The 6,854-nt window shown below is 41.9% G+C and overlaps 1 pseudogene; it reads right to left on the reverse strand.

The window, feature by feature from the left end:
* Positions 1 to 4,004: 4,004 nt before the first annotated feature.
* Positions 4,005 to 4,233, reverse strand: LOC143932443 (U2 spliceosomal RNA; annotated as a pseudogene).
* Positions 4,234 to 6,854: the final 2,621 nt, after the last annotated feature.

The following is a 6,854-nucleotide window of genomic DNA, read 5'->3' on the forward strand; positions in this document are numbered from 1 at the left end:
TTAAAAAGACAAACACACAGTTGTTCAAGTGTCTTAAAAAGACATACTCATTTATTCAAATGCATATAAATATAAACTATCCAATTACACCTATTTCTGTGTAACTTTTTAGATTTAAACGGGTGTGGCTAAACTGGCTATGGTGATATTTCCCATATAACTTATATATAGCCCTCAATAAAAGTAATAATCTTTTAAGATATTTTAAATATTGTCTATTACAGCAGCTAGATAGGTCAAGGATGACTTGTATCAAAGCTCTTTTACAGATTTTTAAAGCTGAACTCCAATTAGGATCTTGATTGCACACCATGTAAATGTGCATATTTCATACCTGATGGGTCGCTGGAGAAGGTGACCATCACTGTCATAGTCAGCCCTACTACAGTGATAATTGTGATCTTTGGGACCCCGCTTAGATTCTGTGTAAGTGACTCCTCCTCTGCAAACTGACCACAGGGGGAGCTAGCGCATGACTGCTGCTATTCATAGAGTGTATTGCATTATTTTTTTTTCAATGAATACAAGGAGTTACGTGTTCTGGCCAGGTGGAGAGGAAAGGAGGTGATGTCACAATCTCCACCTTGTCCAAACAGAGAATGCTACGTATTTATTGAAAAAAAATACAAGGCATTCTATGAAGGGGGGCAGTCCTAAGCTAGCAACCCTCTGTGGTTTGTGTGAAGAAGGAAAGGCACACTAAGGCTCCATGCACACTGAAGCTCAAAAAAGCTTTTTCTGGACGCCAGATTGCTGGCAGAAAACGCTGGTTGAAAAACCTGCTTTTAACAGCGTTTTATACTAGCGTTTATGAGCGTTTTACAGCGTTAGCGTTAATGGGCGTTTTTTATAAAAATACACAGAGGACATTCCAAAAATCCCACAATGCATTGAAAAATAGAATGCCGAACACTAACTAATGCATGTTTATGAGCGTTTAATAGCGTTTATGAGCGTTTATCAGCGTTTGCCGTTTTTTGACGGTGAAAAACGGCACGTTGAACGCGAATTTCTGGCGTTCAGAAAAAAGCCCATAAACTCCACTGCTCATTAAAGCTAAAAAACGTCCATGTGTGCATGGTTACATAGGCTAACATAGAGTAGAGTTTATGGGCTTTTAAAAAAAACGCCCAAACTCCAATAAACTGCAGTTTATGAGCTCCAGTGTGCATGGAGCCTTAGACAGGAACTATAAGGCTCCATGCACACTGGAGCTCATAAACTGCAGTTTATTGGAGTTTGGGCGTTTTTTTTAAAAGCCCATAAACTCCACTTTATATTAGCCTATGTGTCCATGCACACATGGACGTTTTTTAGCTTAAGGCTCCATGCACACTGAAGCTGATAAACTGCAGTTTATTGGAGTTTGGGCGTTTTTTGTAAAAGCCCATAAACTCCACTCTATGTTAGCCTATGTGTCCATGCACACATGGACGTTTTTCAGCTTTAATGAGCAGTGGAGTTTATGGGCTTTTTTCTGAACGCCAGAAATTCGCGTTCAAAGTGCCGTTTTTCAGCGGCAAAAAACGACAAACGCTCATTAACGCTCATTAACGCTCATTAACGCTCATTCATTAGTGTTCGGCATTCTATTTTTCAATGCATTGTGGGATTTTTGGAGTGTCCTCTGTGTATTTTTATAAAAAACGCCCATTAACGCTAACGCTGTAAAACGCTCATTAACGCTCATTAACGCTAGTATAAAACGCTGTTAAAAGCAGGTTTTTCAACCAGCGTTTTCTGCCAGAAATCTGGCGTCCAGAAATAGCTTTTTTGAGCTTCAGTGTGCATGGAGCCTAAATGAGCAGTGGAGTTTATGGGCTTTTTTCTGAACGCCAGAAATTCGCGTTCAAAGTGCCGTTTTTCACCGCCAAAAAACGGCAAACGCTGATAAACGCTGATAAACGCTATTAAACGCTCATAAACATGCGTTAATTAGTGTTCGGCATTCTATTTTTCAATGCATTGTGGGATTTTTGGAATGTCCTCTGTGTATTTTTATAAAAAACGCCCATTAACGCTAACGCTGTAAAACGCTCATAAACGCTCATAAACGCTAGTATAAAACGCTGTTAAAAGCAGGTTTTTCAACCAGTGTTTTCTGCCAGCAATCTGTCGTCCAGAAAAAGCTTTTTTGAGCTACAGTGTGCATGGAGCCTAAGACCACGGCTATCACTGTAGCAGCACAGCTACTGCAGTGAATTTTCAGACTCCCAGTGGTCCATCAGGTATGAGATGCATACGTACATTGGTCCAAGTTGAACCCATGTAAGTATGCAATACATTTCATACCAAATATTCCCTTTTAAAGATGGGTTTACTTCCTCTTTCATTCCCTGCAAAGGTAGAGCATAATGGGCTACTATGCATCGCATAGTAGCCCATTATGTGTCACTTACTTGACACAGGAGCCAGCGATATCACTGCTGTCCCCTGTACCACGGAGCGTCCATCTTCTTCCAGGTATCGCTGCTTTGGCCACTCACAGCGCCGGAGCAGCGATGACATCACTCCCGCACATGCGCAGGGAGCCGCCACTAACGGCATATCGCCGTTAGCAGCGGCATGCTCAGTGCACCTGAGCCGTAGACAGCGGTGCCTGTCTATTTGTAAATATGTCCTAAACCGTGTAGGTTTATTTTCTTTCTTGGACCTACAGGTAAGCATTAATCTAGGCTTACCCGTGGGTCAAAGTGGGGAGTGTAAGGGTTTACAACCACTTTAAAGTGGAAGTAAACCCATGGATTTAAGCAGTTAAAAAAAAAAGGCATGCCGGAAATGCTAACTGCACATTGGCTGTGCTCTCAGCCAAACTATCAAACCATCCAATGGCTGGTGTCATAACGAATCACATGTGCAGCACCATAGCAGTTGAAGATTAAACAGAGGCAAAAATGGCAGCTTCCTTGGCTGAAAACGATAGGGGAGTTTACTTCCACTTTAAGAGTGTATTACTTAATGTCCATAGTCAGGTGCACTTTAAATAGTCAGAAAATCCCCTATTCCATGATATGTACCCAATATATGACTCTATGGTGAAGATAATACACAAGAAAAACCTTGCTTTTTTTCTGTCTCCTTACATTGCTACTATACCGCCTTTGTGATCTGATACATTGTTATTACTCAGTAAACCATACATTGGATTGAAACTAAACCTGTGTTAATTTCCTTTTTCTCAAACCTTTAACTTTACAAAAGTCAGAACCTTTTTTAAATTTACGATAGAGTAGAACATGGTTAAAACCCCTCAAGGGTTCCGACCTCTTTAAATTGTATTTTATTTTCTGCTGAAGACCAACAGAGAGACCTCTGTATATGTGCATGCTCCCTGGGCTGAGTTCCAATAATTTTCTTCTGAGCTCTGCAGTGAGGTGCGTGATGAATATCTGAACAAAAAGAGTGAACTGTGAAATCACAGCGCATGAAAAAAGTGCACAAGGGTACAATAATGGAACAAGCTCCAAAGAGTAAGGGCTTCAACCTCTAATCCCTCAGGGTGCAAGGCTTTTTACAGGGAACAAGGTACTTTGGTCCACCTAGGCTGAAGTCAAGCAGGCCCCGCTTCTTAGGGACCTGACGAAGCCGGTTCTCCAAGTACTTGGTGAGGTCTTTTCTGAATGGGAAGAGGAAAAAGACCCGAAGGTTAAAAATCCTTTCTGACATTAGGACAGGTGCCGAAAAACCTGCACCCTCTGTCTCTGTGAGTAAAAAGAATCTCACAAGTTCAGTGTAAGTACCCATAATAAAAATGTGCAAGAAAATAAATGCATAAGAAGTGGCAAGTACAGAACACAAGGCAAGCTTTCTGGCTAGTATATAATTTTGCTTTGGGCTAGCCATAAGGCCTGCTCAAGAGGCAAGCGCAAGAAAAGTTTTAAGTGAAGTGATCAAGTTCCAGTAAAACTCAGTGGGGCCCCAACCCATTGTGCTTTTCTAGGACACCTGGGACAACACCCCCAGACCTCCTTGTGCCTCCCAGCCCCTTACCATCCATACCAGAAAGGCATTATCTCTATAGGCAGTGTCCTGCCTATGGAGACAAGCCTGGTAAACCATGCCAGGAGCCAACCATGCCAGGAGGAAAACAGAACTTTCACCCTACTCACCTTATTACATCAGGAATTACTGACCAACACTTTTCATGCATAAAAGCTACATCAGCGTTCTGTTCCCAAAAACTAATAAGAACAGATATTACACTTGATCTTAGCCAAAAGGCAAAGAGGCTGAAGTAGTTGCGTGAAACCATTGTGATGCCAAACTTTTTTCCTCTCCACTATGGGTGCCACATTAGAGAAAGGAGCTGAGGCGGGTGGATGTGATGACATTCTATCAATAAACATTACTGGGGAGTTTAATGGAGTGCGGCACTGGGGTTTTCTCGCATTGAGATGCTATGCTAAATATGTCCATGAATGAATGCATTTCATTTTTAACTGACTTGTTACACTCACCCATATCCCAATATTATACTCCCCGGTGATTTGTTTTTTCAATAAATGTTGCAGTTCTCTGTGCTGCAATAATTACCTGACGTTCAGACTAGCCATTGCATCAGTTAATTAACTTCAGGTTACGGCAATAATGAATTGGAAGTAAAGAATTTTGACCAGGCTGGATGCGGTAGAGTCTGTATTTTTTAGCTTTTATTTATTTTCTCAAAGATATAGGGGAGTCTTTGCTGTATTAAAATTACAAGGAATAATTTATAAATTCTATGCAATATGACAACGAGGCACTGATCCAGAACAAATGAGGATTTCACAGACTTGTGACCCCTGTGCTATAATGTGATCTGCTGGAAGCGGGGAATATTTGGGTCACTTAAATCAGAGGATGGAGCTGAAAGCCTTGGTGGTTTCAAGTTCTGTCGTTTACAGACCTCTGAATCGGTGAGATTGTGTCTTGCTATTCCCTTTTCACTCCAAATGCCACGTACACACGACCAGACTTTCCGGTGTTATAAAAATCAGACGGACCTAGAATTAGAACATGTTTCAAATCTGTCTGATGGACTCAATTCCTATCGGAAAACCATTTGTCTGTATGCTGGTACGACGGACCAAAAACGATGCAAGGGAAGCTATTGGCTACTTGGCTACTGAACTTCCTTTTTTAGTCCTGTCTTACGTCATCACGTTCACAACAAACGGACTTTCAAATGGACTTAGTCCGTTCATGTGTGGCCAAGTCCGTTTGTTCGGAACTCCACTGAAAAGTCAGTCAGGAAGACTGTCAGACCTAGTCCGGGCGTCTGTACGCGGCATAGTCTCCACTCACAGAAGCACCAAAAGGGTAGTATGGTGTTTTTTAGCAGTTTGAAGAAAGTGCAAAAACTTCACTAGGGATTTTATAACTAAAAATATATTAAAAAGAAATGCCATAAATCTCCCAGTCCAGACTCCTAACCTTAAAGTGGTTGTAAACCCTCCCACACAACTTTACTGTTTTGTAATCCTCATAAAAAAACACTATTAATTGCTGCTGGCAAATGTTTCCTTACCTGCTCAGTTTTGCTGTAATCCGTCCTGTTAAGTTTACTGACAAGACTGGTGCATGCGCTTCCCTTCCCCTCATTTATGGCATGCTCTGTGTGCGGTCCGTCCATTGAAAGGGTGCCGTGAATGAGATTTCCTCTCCCAGCTGCATAGCGCCGACTGCCCTCTCCTGGCAAGACTACAGAGTTTCTCCTGCATCCTGGAACTCCCCATGTGATGTCACGCGGTCCTACTGCATCCGAGAATGCGATGAGGAGAGGAGAACTGAAGCAGGACTGACAGGCAAGCATATACCCATAACGGGTATATATAAAAAGCACAAAAACAATGTAATATGCTGGGTATAAGTTGTGGTCCAGTAATGTCAGATCGCACATGCACGATATTATGGCGAGAAACAGGAAAGGGTGGAAATTATATTCTACACAGACTCAAGATGACAGTACTAAAGATGGCGGAAGAAAACATTTTTAAAATTTTGTAAATAAAGTCAGTAATAGGCTATTCTAACTTGATTAGACCATGTAATGCTTGTTAAACAGTAATTACATTGAAATGGATGAAAAGCGCTATAGGGACTGCAGAGTTTACTTCCTTCTTAAAGCTGAACTCCAAAAAAAATTCTAAATATATAAATGAAATACGTATGCTTTTTTTTTTTATCCTACCTAAACTACACTGACTCTGACCTTGTCCTTTGATCCTGACTTTGACACTAACCCTAACCTAGATCAAACCCTGATCTACGTTGTAGCTGTTTTATCTTCATTTTTTACACACTTTTCTTTGTTTACATTTTTCTCCTCTGGCAGGTAGCAAACAATACATTGTATTTTTCTCTCCATTCAAAACACATGGCTGGGCTATACCCTGACCGATCACTGTGAGGGCCAATCAGAGGCTATCACAGCAATCAGGTGATCAGAAACTGGGCCTCCTGGTTTCCAAATGTTAATACAAGACTTGGGGCTCTTGGTGCTGGGAGTGCTCTGTGCAGCGTGCTCCCAGCACAAAACACATGTACGCATATATGCGGCCTCACAGGGGACGATCCACATCAGTGAGGTCACATAAATACAGAATTTACAGGCTGCGGCAAGGGGTTGGAAGAAAAGTATAGTATTTTTTTTTCAAGAATCTTACTTTTCTAGGTGAATGCGGCTCTAACACTGAGAACTGAGTGGTCAAACACAGCGGATCACTCCGTTCTCAGAGCTCCGTTCTCAGAGAGCTGATGACTGTCAGTCACAGCTTTGTGCTCTGCCCCCTTCCCCCCCCCATGCTCACTAGAGTGCTGAGCTGTGGAGGGGCAGGAGCAGCTGGTTTAGGCTCTCAGTGGCTCTCTGAGAGGCT

This window comes from Lithobates pipiens, unplaced genomic scaffold (genome assembly GCF_037356315.1).
Source record: "Lithobates pipiens isolate NorthernLeopardFrog02 unplaced genomic scaffold, aLitPip1_a1.2 Scaffold_25, whole genome shotgun sequence".
In the NCBI taxonomy this organism is placed as follows: Eukaryota; Metazoa; Chordata; class Amphibia; order Anura; family Ranidae; genus Lithobates; species Lithobates pipiens.